This window comes from Rousettus aegyptiacus, unplaced genomic scaffold (genome assembly GCF_014176215.1).
Source record: "Rousettus aegyptiacus isolate mRouAeg1 unplaced genomic scaffold, mRouAeg1.p scaffold_m13_p_11, whole genome shotgun sequence".
Classification (NCBI taxonomy): Eukaryota; Metazoa; Chordata; class Mammalia; order Chiroptera; family Pteropodidae; genus Rousettus; species Rousettus aegyptiacus.
This window is the reverse complement of record NW_023416286.1, coordinates 34,113,185-34,132,648: the sequence shown is the minus strand read 5'-3', so window position 1 is coordinate 34,132,648 and position 19,464 is coordinate 34,113,185. Positions and strand designations below refer to the sequence as shown.

The 19,464-nt window shown below is 34.5% G+C and overlaps 1 protein-coding gene across 5 annotated transcripts in view; it reads left to right on the top strand.

The window, feature by feature from the left end:
- The first annotated feature begins 863 nt into the window (after positions 1 to 863).
- Positions 864 to 19,464, top strand: part of WDR17 (WD repeat domain 17) — an 88,155-nt gene continuing 69,554 nt past the window's right edge. For all 5 annotated transcript variants that reach the window (XM_036228696.1, XM_036228695.1, XM_036228697.1 and 2 more), the window contains exon 1: positions 864 to 984. The gene's annotated coding sequence lies outside the window, so the exon portion shown is untranslated. The remainder of the gene's footprint in view (positions 985 to 19,464) is intronic.

Sequence of the window (19,464 nt, the reverse complement as noted above, 5' to 3'; positions counted from 1 at the left end):
TGGCGTAGGAGGATAGAAATTAAGTCCAAGGAATTTCCCTGGTTGGGGTAGACCACTCATCGACTGTTCACAGTCTGGCATATAATTAAAGTTCAATAAATGTTATTAAGTACGATTTATTCCAAGTATACGAAGGATTATTTTTTCCCGTGCGTTTGATAAAGGCCATAAGTAGTGAAGATATTTCAGAGATATGAAGAAAATAGAAATGACAGTACCAAGCATTTCCATTTAATCAGATTCCACAAGGGAAAAGTCAGTTTTGAACACTCTGAAGTCCCTGTATATTAACTACATACGACTCCACTAATATAAATAGTCGCACCCAAAAGGGTTTTCCACAGACCGGCTTGAGTCAAATAAAACCATAGTGAAGTGCAGGAGACTTAGCATTCTGCATTCACTCACATTCCAGATGATAGTTTAAGACTAGTAGTGCAGCCTAGCTCCTGAAAGAGGCTCATCTCCTTCCTCCAGGTCCCTCAAGGAGATGGATGATTTATTTATTGTATATTTAACTCATTTTCCTAGAAAGTGCATACTCGGTATGTGGAACGTATTAGCTGGTGAGAACGCTGATGGTTTACTGTTTGCCTCCACTTTCAGCCTCACTGTAAACTCCGCTGAAGCCTCACTCACAGCCTGGGAACCACGTCTTCCCTTCAGACTACCCGTTGCCGGGTAACCACCCTCCTGGCTCTCAGTCTCCTTGGGTAACGAGCCGCTTCCGCCTCTCCCCGACTCTCCAATCAGCGACCTACGTGTCCGTCACGTGTACCTCGGGGCGGGACCAGGAGAGCGGGCGCCGCGGTTGCCTGGGGGAGCCGGCCTCCCTGCCGCTCAGAACCCGCGGCCCAGCAGCCCCTCCCGGGAGCCGGCGGCGTGCAGGAGCGGAGGGCGGAGCGGCGCGCCAGCAGAGCTCGCGCTGCTGCTGCGCCCACTTCAGCACCTTCTCCTGTCCGCGGCTGCGCTTGCCTCCTCCAGGTAAGGAGCTGGAGGGCAGTGGGGTGAGAGACCTGGGCAGGAGCAGGCTGGGAGAGACAAACCTTTGAAGTGGTGTGGCATCGTGCGAACCGGCCTCTGACCGCCCTGCGAAGAACGCAGATTGGGGCTTCGTGCATCCTCCAGGGCTTTCCCTAGTTGCCTGAGTATCATCATAGTCACACACCTAGTTATAACAAGGCGCAGCAAGCCGCCAACATTTATGAATGTCAGCTACCGCTGGAACGTAAACTATGATTATTACGAGCGACATGGTTTATTTATTTATTTTTTAAAGGTAAAATGTATGTATATCTGGGGTCTAGATTGTGATTCTCATCACTGTGCCCTCAAGGCACTTCTATATTGATTATGTACCCTTTTGAGATGGTCTTAATATTCAGGTCGTACTAAGAAAGCTATGAATAAAAAGGAAACGTTCCAGGAAAAAATATGGTGAGAGGCATAGTATATGTTAAGTAAATCATAAAAGATACAGACTTTCTTGTTTTTTTAAAAAAGACTTTTTTTTGTATGCAAATGCTAAAAGTAGCAAAAATGTAAGCTTTTTTTACTATAATTAAAAACAATTGATTTGAATAAAATTTAGTGATAACTTTGATCATGTATCAAAAATACGTCATATTTGTGTTTGTAATTTCAGTATACATATTTATGGTAGTCTTTAACAAGGGTTTGAAGAGAAACACTACATTTCTGAATCTTTCATTGTCTGAATATTGCAGGAATACTCTTCTGAGAAACTCATTTCTCTACCAATTTTTATATCCAAAAGTGTAAGTCCTTGAACATTTAAGTAATCTCAAGTGAGGAAAAAGTTTGCTTTAGGTTTTGCTTCTCTACAGAATAAATTCTTTTGGGGAATTTCTACAGTTCTCTTCAGGTGTCCCAATCTAATTTCTTGCTCACAGATCACTAAGGAAAAGTCTCATCAACAGTGAGAGAATAATCTCCGTGTGATTATTATGGACCACAGAATGGCCTTGGGTGTTGTCTTATCACTGCACTGCTAGGCTGGGCTTGTGAAGATTATAGTTCTAATGGAAAATGCACTCACTTATGTCCTTTTGAGATTCTGCCACATTGGTCTAAGTGTGCAAGAAAATGGGCATAGTTATATCTAACCTGTGTGAAGGCAGAGCTCTGAGACAAGTTGTCTATCTTTCTTGTTCTGTGGTCTAAAATAAATTTAGTGATTAGTGAATATGAAAAAAATTGTCAGTTAATTCAACACAATTTTAGGAAACATCCTTTCAGTGCATTATTTAGAGATTAATGTTACAATGCTAGTTTTAGGTCCTTGCATTAAGGGTTCCTGGGAAGTTTTTTAAACCAAGGGCCTGTTTCAAAGGGCCTGCATAGAAAACAAAATCATGTATTTCTTAAGTGAGCTCCACAAGCTTACTATATAAAATGGGCAGTTGTATTTTATTATTTATATTGATCTGATTTTCTTGTGTTGATATCAATAGAAATACTTAAACTGTAGGTTATCTCTGAAAATAATTATATTTACTCAAAAGTTTTAAAATTCTTTTTTTATTTTTAAGAATTAAATACTGGTATACTAAAAATTTTTGTTACCCATTAGTCACGTAATAACTCCATATATTAGCCACAAATTAATTTAGCTTAGAAAAAAAATGTTTTTAAATTCTTGTACTCTCAGTGAAGGGTAGAGAGTTTTTGTTGTTTTCTTTAGACTCTACCTGTAGCCTTTGGTCAAGACATAAATAAGCCAGTGGCAATTTTTAAATTAGAAAAGAATAGTAGTTTTATTTTCATTGTTTGTTTGTTTATTTTGCCCTAATAGAAACTAGAAGTCCAACATGAATAGGTTGTCACGTTCGATAAAATTTGTGCAAATTCTCCAGGCTAACTAATTTTATTACATTACGTAACTGTACATTATGTAACTGTAAGGCTATAAGGAAATTAAAACAATTTTGAGAGATTCACATTTCTTTCCTATATTTCAGAATTTATTTGACATCTGCTACATGCAAGGAAGATAACCGTTTATCAGATGACTAAATAACCACTTCACCCAGCCATTCATGGTAATTACACACACACACACACACACACACACACACACACACACGCATTACTTCTACTTTCTGCAATTGTAGAATGATCTCATTTTATATTTGTATATCTATTCCATTTAGCAGATTAAAATATTAAAGTGAAGTTATGTAGCTTCCAGCATATCTTCAGAACAGAGATTTCATTGAGAGTATTTTAATCCACAGAAATCATTAGGAGATTGGGAGAGATTCCTTTTACTCCTTTTACTCTGACTTCTCCTTCTTTTCTTTTGTATCAGAAACATATATTAAACTAAGAGTTGGTTGGCATTTTTCAGTATCCAAAACCATGCTGTGTTCTATGGTAATCACATGGAGATTATTTTCTCACTGTAGATGAATTAGACTTTTCCTTGGAGATTTGTGTACAAAAAATTAGGGATACCTGAAGAGAATTGTAGAAATTCTCTAAAGAATTTACTCTGTAGAGAAACAAAACCTGAAGGAAACCTTTTTTCTTACTTGAGGTTACTTAACATGTTCAAAAAGGACTTGTAACTTTGGTTATAAAACTTGTTAGGGAAATACCCTAAAATGACCAGTTTTGTCCTATACCTTTGTATATCAAAGGGAAAAACTAGCATAATTGGAAAGATTTCAAAAGTTCTCATGGTGCAACAGGACTGTCACATTAGGAGACAAGGTTTAGGTTGTTTTCACTTGATTTCATTGACTAGACAAATATAACCGAAGATAAATTCAAACATTTGAAATAGACTAGATTTCGTAAAAAAAGGCAACTTGTAGTTGGAATCACAAGTGGCACTTGTCCTACTGATTCCACATTATCAGCTACTTGAGTGAGATAATATTTTAAAATATAAGGATAAAATCTTGCTTTTTATTACTATACTACAAAGTGTGACTCAGTTGACTATCTCCTAAAACTCTGGAATTCTACATTGTAATTTAAGAAATATAATATATGTATATATCATAGAAACAAACAGTAAATCTACAGTAAGGGTGTATAGGAGATAATTTATCAGTGTTTTTTGCTATTATAGAGATGACATATAATTGTCATATTTAGGAAAATCTCTATCAAAAGATATAAGAAATAATTTTCCATGCTTTGGTGAGGATGTTACCACATTCAATACCTGGTTTATAGATCTGAATGCTCAGACATGGACAACTCACAGTAGAGTTTGTTAAATAATTTTCCTTATGCTTAGGTTCATTGTTTTCTTCCACATTGTTGGCATGTTAATTTGTGAGCATATGCAAGTATCCCAGACAGGCTTATTTGCAATTATGTAAAATAAGCAGGATTTCATATAACACACGCAAAAGAACTCACTTTCAGATTAGAAAGTAGAAAATAATTCTCATTACACAGATCCTGTTTGATATGCTGTAGGAAAGCCTTCATTTTCTAAGTGAAAATATGTAATTTCACTACTCTATATTTTCTGGCTCTTAGAACAGTCATACTGGATGTATATGAATGAATGATCCCATTATTCAAGGAAAGTGGATTACTTCTTTGATCAAATTAAAAATCATTTCCGTATTACAGCTCAAGAGGTTCTGTAATTCTCCAAGCACCTAGGAAAATCTAATTCTATAATTTGAATCTATATAACTTTCATTTTGTTAGTTAAAATGTAAGAAAGTATAAAAATAAATATTCAGGTAGATAATGAAATAAGTGCATTCACTGTGCCACATCTTTGAATCTGTGTCTTGGTCTTACATGTAACGCCTGCATTTTGCTGATCAGGTATGATACTGGTTCAGGTGGTCATTTTATGAGTCCAAACTAGAACTACCGTAATGACCTTATTCTTTTCTATTTGCTCCATAATCCGGGATTTTAACGAGCTTAATACTGTATTTGTCATGACCTATTTTATCACCTAAGCTTTTAAGAACATCATGATTTAACATATGTTGAAAATGCTTAGATAAAACCCACTGCCAGGCACATTTAAGGTACACTTAGAAATGATAGACATTTAAGAGATTAATCTTGGTTAGTAGAAGATACTAGAGGCAGTTTTTCTGCTACTATTATTGAACTAAGGAAGTAGTTCTGAAGCTTTACTGAGCATATTAATCACCTGAAAATGATTTTAAAAAGCAAGTTTTCAGATCCCAAGATTCCGATCCACTAATGTTAGGGCGTGATCCCGGAATCTGCATTTTTAGCCAGTTTCTTAGTTAATTCCGATGCAAGAAACCTGAGAGCCACACTTTGAAATGCACTGATTTAGAGATCTTTAACATTTTATTTATCCTTGGTAACTGCATATCATGGTGAGAAGAGTGGCCATTTAGGATTAGGGACATGAGACAGAGGAAGATATCCTTAGTGGGCTAATGGCTAATTTAAAAAAAAAAAAAATCCAATTTTTTTGCAGTTTTCAAAGTTTTCTAATAAGCATATATTAATTATATAATTATATATTTTTTTGCAAGCTCACATATAGTGCATTCAAATTTTAAACACTAATTTTCAACATGTTTTTAGGGTTTTGTTTTTTATTTTTTTATTAATACAGGCAACAGAGTTCTATTAAGAAAATTTACAAAATTCTGAAGAATGTAAAGATGAGTTCAATGTAACCACCTTTAATCTGCATCTCGACAAATCTCTGACTTTTGAATATGTATTTTATATACTTTTATTGATTTTTCTTACGGTTTCTCAAACTTGCCCGGGAAGCTTCCGTCTCAGTCTTTGCTTTTGCTGCTCCCTGTACTTAATGCACTTTCTGGCCAGATACTTTTATATTTTGCCTCTCATCTCCTTCAAATCTCTGCTTCATATCAACCCAGTGAGGCCTCTTGATAGTTTTTTAAAAAATTGGAATGTCAGCTCTATCTCCAAAACTCCTTATCCTCTTTCCCTGCATTATTTTCTCCATACCACAAATTCTTTTCTAACATACATCATTTACTTGTTTGTTTTTCTGATTTCCTGACTCCTTCCCATAAGAATAAAAACTATGGAAGGGCAGGATTCTTATGTTTTTCACAGTGCTTTATCTTTAGTGCCTGATTGGCATGTAGTTGCTGCTTAATAAATATTTATTGAATGAATGAATGGAGAAGTGATTATTAAAATTTTAGAAAATATAAATAAGTCAAAGAAATAATAAATTTTCAACTATTAAATAGCCAACTCTTTACCTTATCGTCTGTATTCTTTTAGTTTTTAATGTGTATGTGTCTTTGTGTCTGTATATATATATGTGTGTGTTACATATATACACACACATTTTAAAATATAAAAGCGTAACTGTTTACACTATGCCTTTTAATTTAACTACAGATTTTTTTCAAGTCACTGATTTATAATTGGTCTTTACACATTAAGATATTTTATTTATATGTTCATATATTTTTATCTACTTTAAAAAATTTTGACCTTGAAAATTAATTTAATTAATCAATTAATTTTTATTTTTTACTTTTAATTAAATTTATTGGAGTGACATTGATTAATAAAATTATATAGGTTTCAAGTGTACAATTCAATAATACGTTACCTGTATATTACATTGTGTGTTCACTATCCAAAGTCAAGTTTTCTTATATTTGACCTCCTTTACCCTTATCTACCTCCTCCACCCCCTTTTCCCTCTGGTAACCACCAAACTGTTGTCTGTGCCCATGAATCTCTGTTAATTGGTCTTGGTCGTTTATTGCTCTTGGTTTTATATCACACATATGAGTGAATCATTTGATTCTCAGCTTTTTCTGACTTATTTCACTTAGCATGATAATCTCAAGATCCATCCATGTTGTCATAAATGCCAGTATTTCATCTCTTCTTATGGCTGAATAGTATTCTATTGTATATATGTACCACCTCTTATTTATCCAATCATCTTATTGATGGTTTCCAATATTTCAGTTGTTTCCATGTCTTGGCCACTGTGAGTAATGCTGCAATGAACATTGGGGCGCATATATTTTTACAGATAAATGTTTTTAAATATTTTGGCTAGATACCCAGAAGAGAAATTGCTGGGCCATATGGTAATTCTATTCTTAGTTTTTTGAGGAACTTCCATACTGTTTCCATAGTGGTTGTACCAATTTATATTCCACCAGCAGGGTACGAGGATTCCTTTTCTCCCACAGCCTCTCCCAATACTTGTTTTTCCTTGTCCTGTTGATGATAGCCATTCTGAGGTGGTATCTTATTGTGGTTTTGATTTGCATTTCCTAATAGCTAGTTGAGCATAGAAGTTGAGCATCTTTTCATATGTTTGTTGGCCATTTGTATGTCTTCTTGGGAGAAGTGTCTGGTTATGCCCTCTGCCTTTTTTTAAATTGGTTTGTTTGTTTTTTAATTGTTGAATTGTATGAGTTCTTTGTATACTTTAGATATTAGCCCCTTATTGGAGGTGGTGTTTGCAAATATCTTTTCCTATTCATTTGATTGCCTCTCTTTTGCTGATGGTTTCTTTTGCCATGCAGAAACTTCTTAGTTTGATACAGCCCCGTTCATTTATTTTTGCTTTTGCTTACCTTGACTTGGAGATCAAATTCATAAAATCCTCTCTAAATTTAAGGTCCATGAGTTTAGTACCTATGTTTTCTTCTATGTGGTTTATTGTTTTGGTCTTATATTTAGGTCTTTGACCCATTTTGAGTTAATTTTGGTGTATGGTGACAGATAGCAGTTTAGTTTCATTCTTTTGCGTGTGGCTTTCCAGTTTTCCCAACACCATTTATTTGAAGAGGCTTTCTTTTCTCCATTGTATGATTTTGGCTCCTTTGTCAAAAAGTATTTGGCCATGTATACAGGAGTTCATTTCTCAGTTCTGTTCCATTTGTCTGTGTGTCTGTTTTTCTACCAATACCATGCTCTTTTGATTATTGCCACTTTATTTTTAAGTTGGAATCAGGCAGAGTGATACCTCCGGCCTTGTTCTTTTTTCTCAGGATTGCTTTGGCTATTTGGAGTCTTTTGTGATTTCATACAAATCTGATGACATTTTGTTCTTTTTCTTTAAAAAATACCATTGGGATTTTGATGAGGATTGCATTGAATCTATGTATTGCTTTGGGTAATATGGCCATTTTAACCATGTTGATTCTTCCAATCCATGAAATCGGAATATATTTCCATTTCTTTATCTCTTCTTTGATTTCTTTTAATGTGTTATCGTTTTCAACGTATAGGTCCTTCACATGATTCGATAAGTTTATTCCTAAGTATTTTATTCTTTTTATTGCAATTGCAAAAGGGATTCTTTTTTTCATTTCTTTTTCTCAAATTTCATTGTTACAGTATAGTAATGCTATGGAATTTTGTTCATTGATTCTGCAACTTTACTGTATTTGTTTATTGTTTCTAATAGTTTTTTGGTGGAGTCTTTAGGGTTTTCTATATAAAGAATCTTGTCATCTGCAAAAAGTGACAGTTTAATTTCTTCATTCCCATTTTGGATGCCTTTTATTTCTTTCTCTTGTCTGATTGTTCTAGCTAGAACTTCTAACACTGTATTGAATAAGAGTGATAGTAGCTGACAGCCTTGACTTGTTCCTGATCTTAGAGGGAAGGTTCTCAGGTTTTCACCATTAAGCATATTAGCTTAGGGTTATGGCATTTATAATTTGAGGAACTTTCCTTCTAAACCCATTTTATTAAGTGTTTAAATCATAAATGGATGCAGTATCTTGTCAAATGCTTTTCTGGCATCTATTGATATGATTATATAATTTTTATGCTTTATTTGTTTATGTGGCATATTACATAAATCAATTTGTGTACGTTGAACCATCTTTGTGCCCCTGGAATGAACCCCACTTGATTGTTATGTATAATCTTTTTAATGTATTCATTGTATTTGATTTGCTAGTACAAAATTTAAGATTTTTATATCTGTATTCATTAGAGATATTGGTATCAGCGTAATGTCCATTTGTGATAACATGGCTGGATCTTGAGATTATCATACTAGGTGAAATAAGTCAGAAAAAGTTGGGAACCACATAAATTCACTAAAATCTGGGAATTTGATTATGGCTCTGTTGAATTCATAGGTTAATTTCAAGAGAATTTATGTCTTTACAGTATTAAATCTTATAACCCATTAACTTTTGTTTAGGATTTTCACATTTAATTTATAAGAGGGATTGCTCTGTAATTTTCTTTTTTATAGTCTTTTTCAGGTTTTGGCAGGATATGAGTAATTGATAACTGATTCTTTTTTCTTGTACTCCCAAAGAGTTTGTGTAAAACTTCTTTAAATATTTGCAAAATTTCACCAGTGAAACTATCTGGGCCTGGGAGATTATCTGTGGAAAAGTTTTAAATGTAGACTCATATTCATATTTAGGCTACTGAGATTTTCTCATTATTTTATCAACATTTTTAACATATATTTTGAGAAATTTATCCATTCATCCAAGTTATCTATTATATTGCTTCAAATAAGTTCATAATATTCTATCCTATTTTGATGTCAGTATGCTGTATAGTGATGTCTTTTTCATCTGTGATTTTGATATTTGTACTTTTTCTATTTCCTAATAAATCTTCTAAAAGTTGATCTAAAGGAACCAGCATTTGGTTAAGTTGATTTTCTCTGTTGTATGTTTATAAGTATAGATATGCTTTCCCTCTGTTTAGAATGATTTCCTTTTTCTACATTTTTTAAAAATTTTATTTGCTTTCCTCTTCTAGCTTTTTGAGATAGAAATATAATCTTTGATTTTCTCCCTTCTTTTCTGTTAGAATATATATACATATACATATTGTGTGTGTATATGTGTATACATACATACATACATACATATATATAAATAGTTAAGGCTATAGCTCTCTACCTTCAAGCAGTGCTTTAGCTGTAAGCCACAAATTTCCTTTTGTTGCAGCTTGCCATTTAGTGCTGAATATTTTCTACCTTCTATTTTTACTTCTTCTTCATCCAAGGATCATTTAGAAATACTTTGTTTAATTTCTAGACAGTTGTGGATTTTCTAGTTATCTTTCTTTTATTGATCTCAGATTTAATTCCACTGTGACCAGAAAATATACTCTGAACGAGTCCAATATTTTAGAGATTGGTGAGGTTTTCCTTATGGCTTAGCACATGGTTTATTTTTGTAATTACTCCGAGAAGAATATGAATTCTATCATTGTTGGGTACAGTATTCTGTATGTCAGTTGGGTCAATTTTGTTGAATATGTTGTCCAGATCTTTTATACTCCTATGGAGTTTTCTCTGTTCTATCAGATATTGAGATTTGTGAAAGTCTTTCATTATGTTATGGATTTGTATGTTTCTCCTTTAATTCTGTCATTTGTGCTTTATATTTAAAGTTATGTCATTTGGTACAAACAATTATAGGACTATCATACCATTCAGTTGAATTCACCACTTTATCCTTAAGTAATATCACTGTATCTCCCTAGTACTATTTCTTGCCTTGACATTTATTTTATCTTTTATTTATATAACACCTTTCTTCTGTTTAAAAATTTCAACTATTTTGTAACCTTATATTAAAGTGTGACTCCTGTAAAGAGTATATGGTTGAGTTTTTTAATAGTCTGCCAATTATGCTTTTAATTTTAATCCACTCTTTTAATATATAATTTATAATTTGATTTACATATACAATCAAGCTATTTATTTTCTTGGTCACAGATTTTTTATTAATTACATTTTCCTTTGATTAACTTCTTAATAATGTTTATTTAAATTTAGTTACCTAGAAATTCTATCATGTAACTTTGACCCATTATAGTTAAAAAAAATGATTACTTTTACCTCTTCATCCATACTAACTCCATTTATCTTGATCTCACCTTTGATATATAATTTAGTACTAAAAATGTTTTAAACTATACCATTACAATCATTGTTTTGTATAGTTAAATTTAGTTATATTTAACCACATATTTTCTTTTTCTGGTAATATTCATTATCTCTAAAATTTTCATGTTTCTGTCTAGGATCATTTCTTTCTGTCTGAACTTCTTTAATATTTTTTTTCTAGTTCAAACCAACAATTCCCCAGTTTTTGTTGTACGAAAACATTGTTATTTTTGTCTTCAGTTATATTTTCATTGTGTATAGAACTCTAGGTGTATAGTTAGTTATCTTTCATAACTTTTAAAATGTCATATTGTTGTCTTTTGACTTCCATTATTCCTATTGATCTTTGTATCATAGCCACTAAAAATTTTTTTTGTAATTTTCAGCATTTTACTGTGATGTGCAACTTAACCTGCTTGAGATTTGTTGAGCTTTTAGGAACTTTATTTTTTAAAACCAATTTAGGAAATTTCTTCCTCTAATGTTTCTTATGCTCTGTTCCATTTCACTCTTTTTTTCTCTATGCATTAGTTTTTGTATATGTTACTTATTTATATTACAGTGTACTAATGCTTACTTCTGCTGTATCCAACATACTAATAAACTCATTCAGTGAACATACAATATAAATATAAATATATATATATATCTTACTGTTAAAGTGTACAGCTGAAACTTATTAGATTTCATTAACCAATGTCACCATAAAAAATAAATTAATTAACTTTAAAAAAGAAAATAAACTCGTCCATTGAGATATAAATTTTAGATAGAGTGTTTTTCAGTTTTAGAGTGTTAATTTGATTTTTGCTGTTTATATATTCCAACTCTAGTAAAAAAAAAATGCTTCAATTTTCAACTCTTTTGTTTGTAACTTCTCATTAAAAATAGTATGTGAACCAAATATCAAGGACAATCGGGTGATGGCCAGAGGGGAGGGGGATTGAGGGTTGCAAGAATGGGGTGAAGGGTTAAAGAAGTACAAATTAGTAGTTGATAGATGGTCACAGGGATGGGGTCACATGGCATAGGGAATATAGTTAGCATTAATGTGAGGGCAAGGTGGAGAGCCAGAGGAGAGAAAGAGCAATTGTGGAGATAGTTTTATAAACTATACAAATGTCTAACCAATGTATTGTGTACTTGAAACTAATAATAATAATAATAATAATAATAATAACAACAATAAAACTTCCGTGACAAAAAAAAATAGTACATGACCTAAGCTAAAGAGAGATATACTGTATACTTTATGACGTTGTTGCTAGAAATTAGAATCACTAATAACTGGAGAGTGTTGCCAGCTTTATTCATTTTTTGTTCAAAAATTGTTCTTAGGACATAACTATTTAATACTTTGAAAGTTCTGGTCAATGCATGCAGTGACGGGTTGGGAACTATTTATACAGTTCTCTTCAGGCGTCTGGAAACGTGCTCATGGAAATCTGCTCCTGTGCTCATTCCCTGTGGCACAGTAGGAACTAAGGAGTTAGAAGATCTGTTGTGGATGTGGCATTAACAGCATCCATGTGGATGATCATTGTAGTCATTAAATTCCATGTTGGTGTCCTTTGGATCCCCAATGCATATCCTTAATCTAGTCCATCTCAGATCCCTTCAGCTTGTTTCAGTAGATTTCAGTTTTTGCTCATCTGCTTGTCTCTGACATTGCTTCTAAAAATACTTCTGGATTAAAGAAGTATTAGTGCTGTATCTGAGAGTCTCTGAGAAAGACTTAAGTTAATGTGTTCCAATATATAATGGCTGGGGGTGGTAAGTAGGTCAGAAAACTTTAAGGGGAAAATAAAAAGATTAATAAAAGTATCCAAGTGGAATTATAAAATATAATCCAATTATACAATATACATGCACACGTTCATTTGGGGTCCTCCCCCCTCTAATTTTGTTAGTATTAGGAAGCACTGCTGTGTATTCTTAGTGTAAAATTTCTTTTTATTTAGATTATATGCCTGACAGCAGAAGTGTGCAATTTAGCATTTTGTAGCAGCTAAATTTTCTTATTAGAATAATTAGCATAAAAGAAACATTGTAAGCTTCCTAGAAATCCCCCTCAGGATACCTTCCTGTTACTACTTCCTTTTCTCCAAGGAAGACTCTCTCATAACGTTTAATAGTGTGGATTAATTTTACTTATTTTTAAATTTCTCTAAATGGAATCCTGGGAAATGCATCCTTTTATATTTGACTTTCAATCATCATTGCATTATAGGGTTCATCCATTTTGTGTGGATAGCTCATTTTAATTATGGTATAGCATCCCAATGTATTACAATTTTTGTCTCCTAGATTACGGAAATCTGATTTTTACAGGAGATTTGTGTGTCTCCCCACCCTTAGCCCTGCTCTATGGCAGCCAGATTTGACTGTAACTGTGGTGATGTTGAGTAGGAGAGAATTTTTTTGCAGTTTCTCAAATAGTGACAGATCTGTAGTAATGTTTTGGTGCAGGTTGGGAGCCTAAGTTATCTTCCTGCTCAACCCCCAGTGGTGGACATCTTTTGCTTCTTCCCTTCTCCCAGAGGTACTGGATCTTTGCCTAGTACCTGAGGTCAAGAAGGATGGTTCTCTTTCCATTCCTAGAAGCAGATTAGGTTCTATTTTACTCTTCCCCATTGTCCCTGGGAGTAAGGCTGTTTTTTTCCCCTCTTCCTAGAAGGGATATTGCTTCATATGATAGAAGGATTCAGGGAAGTATACAGTTTTTCATGCCTGTCCACTATCAGTAGCCATTTGTTTCCGACACATCTGAGCTACAGAGGCAGACTGCCTTGAATTCCCCCAGTCTTTCTCTTAAGCACCCAGTTGAGGTCTGTGGAGATCTTACAAATGAGTGCTAACTCAGCTTGCCACTGGAACCTCCAGTTATTCTAAATCGATGCTCTAGCTCACATTGGCATTAAGGAATTAATTGCAATTTTATCTGACTTTTTTCCTTTCCCTCTTCTATGACAGTCACCTTTTTCTCTCATACCTTGTCAAAGGGGACACCATTTGTGTGTCCTCTCTCTCCATAGAGGGGCTCCTTACTCATTGGAATTCCCTTGATTGCTTTGTAACCTGACAATTTAATCATATCTTTCTCCACAGAGAACTTACTTTTGCTTTGGAAAAGCATTAGGGTAGGGAAGATCACTTAATGTAGTCATCAAATGAATTTATTTGAAGCTGAGCCTTAGTCTATTTCTATTTCATTCTTAGTCTTAAGTTGTAGACCCAGATGGTTCTCACTGAAAAGGCTCCATTAATAGATCATTTTTCTTTATCAGCATCTGAACTCCAATTTTTTTCCTTCCAGCCTTATGAGATTACCAAAACTCTTTATAGCTTCTCAGTATTTCAGCCACTACTTTTATTTAGGCAAATCCTATTGGGAAAAATGTAGTGTTCCCCCACCCCACAACCACCACCAAAAAAAAGTAAAAAATAAAAAATAAAGGTGCCTGGCCAGACTCTTTGGACTTCTCTTAGGATGCCTCTTCTTAGTCAGAGATTTTACATATTTTTATCTACCTTTTCTAATTTTCCTCAGTGGGAGAAGTGGAATATATACTTGTCTGCCATTACTGGAAACCATTTTCTTATAAATAATAATCTTTTAAAAATTGTGACTGTTCAAAGCACACTTAATCAACCGTCTGTCTACTCTCTAACTCAGATTTCCTTCTGACATTTTTATGTAGGATTTTAATATAGTTAGGATGGACAACTCCCCCAAAATTGTAGTTTTATAAAGCTTTCGACAGCCATTTTCCACTAATTTTGATTCTTTCAGAGGAGTACCTATTCATAGTAAGAGTAGGCACACAGGTGATCCCAGGTCTATATCAACTTGTGTGACATTGTCAGCGCCAAGCTGATTGAGAAGGGAAGGTTTTGGTGGTGAGACGCCCAGTTGGAAAAATGCCCAAGGGGCCGACATGAGAATGAAACAGCAGGCACCAACTTTATTGCGGGGAGCACACTTCTGTTGCGGGGGGTGCAGTTCTATTGCAGGAAGTGCGCTTCTGCTCTTCTGCTTCCTAGGGAATTGCGTGGCTCCACATATATCCGAGTACAGAAGTAGCATTCTGACACACAAGTGTGATATAATAAGCTGAATTATATTTACATATTTTAGGTGCAGGTGCCCTACTACACTAATGTAACATTCTAAATTTGAGGTCCTATTCCTAGCCGTGAGCCTGGATCACAGCCAGACCTGGGACCTGCCAGGACTGATACCCACAAACACTATCAGTATGAGGAGCATTTACACTTCCTCAGTCTCTTTGACAACCTCTTCCTCTTCTCTAACCCACCCAAACACAGTTCAAGACAGGTTAGAAACAGATATATGAAAAAGAATGATTTTGAGCAATGCCAAATATTTTATACTTGATTTTACCCCATTTGAACAAGCAATGATGGCCTGTGCTTATTTTGCATGTTCATTCTAGTTTGCTGGGAAGTTTAAATAAATATCACTGCTGTCTCAAAATAATGGAGACAAGGGCAGACTAAGAGTGTACAATTGTGGGTAGTACAATAGGTGAAAAAATATAACTTAGAGGGGATGAATTTAGTAGAGGAAAGGATAGGCTGCAAATGTCCAACTTTCAGAGAATTAAAATATCTTGGTCAGAGATATCAGGTAAAATTGGATGGGAAATCTAAATGTAGAATCAAAGCAGATATAACTGAGACCAAGATTTAGGTAATAGGCAAAACATGTCATTTTACTCCGTTTAGGAGTAAATAAAAACATTATCAAGTTTAGGCAGAAGAGAGCAGAATGAACGTTTCAAGATCTGGTACAAATAGGCTCACATAAAATTACAACCAGAGAATTTTTAGTATTTTCAGTTTTAGGCCAGGAACTACCCACCTGTGTCTTGATTTTAATTCCCATATTTATAGTAGTTTGTTGATAACTGGAAGATATGACCATCTTAAGAGCAGAGATCTACTTTATTTGCTTCAGAATGCTGTATCTCTAGGTAATCCTAACCATCTTAACACAAAGAATGAGAAAGCATTTCTAAAATGGGAGAGGGATAATAAAAAGGAAACACCACACTAGTATGAATGGATCGCTTGAATTATGTGCATATATTTTCGTCTTGTGAAAAGAAAGATTCAACTATTTTTCAATGATTAATTGTTAGAGATTGAAAAAAATGAGATTCTTTATATAAAATTATATATAAAAAAACTCTTGCTATATTTAGTTAATTTAAAAATATCCTGTCTTCTAAAACTGTTCTGCTATGGAACATAGATTGTCATAACACTATAAACCTTAAAATTCTTGCTTATTTCCTACAGTTGTTTGACCCCAATTTCCTAATGTAGATAAGGTGAGAATGTTGATTTGATTAATCTTCATTGAGTGTGCATGTCTTCCTGACTCAGAAATGTTGGTTCTCAGTATTACAAGGGACAATGTACCAGTTAGCTATTGCCACAAAAATATTTTGTTTACAAACCACTCCAAAACTCAGCAAAATATAGCAAAAAGCATTTATTATCAGCACAAGTTTAAACAGATTTGGCTTGGCCAAGTGGTTCTGCTTGTGGAGGTTCTGTGGAGGTCAGTGATTTGTCTACGACAGCTCCATTCCTTGTGTCTGTTATCCTTCTTGGGCTGATGAGGTAGCCATAGAATGTTCTTATGTCAATGGCAGAGGCACAAGGGTGGGAATGCAAACAAGCTCTATAGCCAGAGAACTTGGACCTGGGATACTCTGACTTCTGCCCACATGTCACTAGGCAAAACAAGTTATTTGGCAAGTCCAAAGGCAACGAGCAAAGACATATAGTCTGCTGCTGATGAGGTCATGGCAAAGGTGTAGATGCAGAGAGACATATGAAAAGATCAAGACCAACAATCAGACAATGTTTGGATGCTAATGCCTATGGTAAGCTTTCTGACACTGCAAACGTTTTTTTTTCATTATCTTTGTTTTCTTTATAATGATGACATTTAGCCTTTGATTATTATAATTTCCTTCCATCATTAATCTTAATAGATAGTAAGAATATTCTGACTATAAATTAAGTTAAATTTGCGATTTTAACAATATATTAGTCAACAAGACCATTGGCTGATACACAGATGTCAAGATGTGGAATAAGTGCCACCATGACTTCTTCCTTTCTGCCTCAGTTACTGCTAAGTGATCATGACACACTTCTCCTCCAAGGTCAGCTCAAGGTTTCAACTCTCACTTCAGACAGTCCTAACCAATCAAGGAGATGCAGTTGAAAACTATTTGCCATTCTTAGACTAAATGAACCAGATTCCGTTTACTGTCAGATCATCAGAATACCTGGAGTAAAATCAGGAAATATGTATTTCTATGCAAGATAATATTTCACCGGAGATTACATGATATACAGTATTTTGCTTTTTTAATTCTTACAAATATAGTAACTAGTGCTCATAGGAAAATATCGGGGAATAAGACATAAGAACTGTTGTGTGTCCTATAGACAAGATATTAATGTTAACTACATTGGATTTACAATGGTATAATAAATACACACTTGGTGCTTGGAATGATTATAAAATAATTTTACGATTTCAAATTTGCATTTTATTTACTCTTTTAAAAACAATAAAAAAAAACAATTTCTTAAATGATTTGGTTAGCCATTTCCTTACAAGGAATTGAATGGTGCTCACATTTTACTTGTTGATGAGTATATTACCTCTCCCTTGGATGCTTCTTTAGACCCTTTCCAAGTTTTAGTAACATGTGCCTTCAGGTCATGTGTTGCCACCAGTTGACGAACTCTTCTAGCACTGCAGGTGTCAATTTATTCAAAAATGCTTTGTATCTATCTTCTGTACAAATATGAATAAGGCATGACCCTTTGCCATGGAGAACTCACAATTTATATTTATACAAATAATGATCATCCAGTGCATACAGCTATAAATTCAAAGGCACACGGGTGAAGGGTTTGGTGCATTTGAGAAGGTTTCAAAGAAGAGGGATATTTAAGTTGGATCTTGAAAGCCCCTAAATGTGAAAGAGCTCGTTATTCACAGAAAAAGGGGACGGGGAATATCTCAGGCAAAAGCCTTGATAGCATAGAACATGTTTAGGAATTGCAATGAAAGCAGGGAGATCAGTAAGTAAATTGTTTTATTGGTTTGTTCAAGACATTGTGAGGGATTTCACTAAAACAGTGGCTTTAGGGATGGAGAGTAGGGCCTTTTGAGAAGACCTGTTAAAGGTAGTGATCAACTATAGTGGGAGGGACAGAAGTGGGGCAGGTGGTGGTGATGAAAGAATCAAAGATAGCTTGATGCTTTTAATCTTAGGTTACTGAATATAACATTCCCTGAACTGGGGAATGAAAGACAAAGTAAAGAATGTTTGAGAGTGGTAGAAAGGGGAAAACCTCACTTAAAAGAGATAAACTGGGCTTTACACTTTTCATATTGAGATTACCAAGTAAAAGACTGACTGATCTAGGATCAGTAGGTAATTTGTAATGGAGTTTAGGAGCTTGGCTTGGGTAGAAGTGGATCAAGTGTATTAGAAGAGAGACTGGAACCTCTGCAATAGTGGCACAGTCGTTCGAGTTGTTGGGCAAGTGCTAGATACAGGTTCAAGGGGGAGGGGGCGTAAAAACACTAAATGCAGGACAGACACAGAATTATTACTCAAAATAGGATAAGCAATAGACAAGAGACAATAATGTGCATGTGTCCGGGGTTGGGGCAGCAAATCCCAAGGGTAAGACAATGCATGAGATTCCAATTCTGAGCAGTTAATGGAAACAAAAGGGCCTGTGGGAACTCCAAAGGCAAGATGGAAAGCATGATCCAGATTCAAGGACGTCATCAAGAAGTAAACAAATGAAGCATGAGGTTGTACCAGGGTTGGAACTTCCCAGGGAAGTGGGAGCCTTTTCCCAAGCAGATATTATTGAAAGTATTCCTAGAGGAAATGGAAGAAGAATTCTGAAGAAGAGTACCATGTTGCATGTGATAAATTTTTAGAGTAGTAATGTTCTGAATCATACAGTGACATTTATATGTCATACAAGTGTGTCTTTCTGTGACAGAATAAAGGCTATGTTCCTTATGGGGTATGAAAAGTGAAACATTCAAATTACTCAAATTGTTTTCTTTTTCATTCTGCCTTCCACCTGCCTCCCTCCTCCCATCCTTCACCCTTTTTTCCCTCCTTTTTTCTTCACTGAAGTGTAAGAGTTTCATGAGTTTGGTCAGGAAAAGGTCACTCGGAACCTGATAAATGTTGAATGATGAACCTAAACTTTAGAGAGGATATTTTGAAGCCCAGATATTCTCCAGTTTACCGAGATAGCTCTTATTTAGCATGACTATTAAATAATTTTTTCTAGAAGTGAGTAAAACTAAAATGAAATCATATTCATGTGATCGTGATTCTCCATTGAACATACTAGCACTCTATTCAGTCATGTGTTTTTTTCTAAACTTTTTGAGGCATTTAGAGGTTAGCAATCAGTTGAGCTGGAAGCAAATAGAAATATAGGATTAGCTTTGTCATTATACAACTTTTAACCTAGAGACTTTCTTCTAGCTTTGT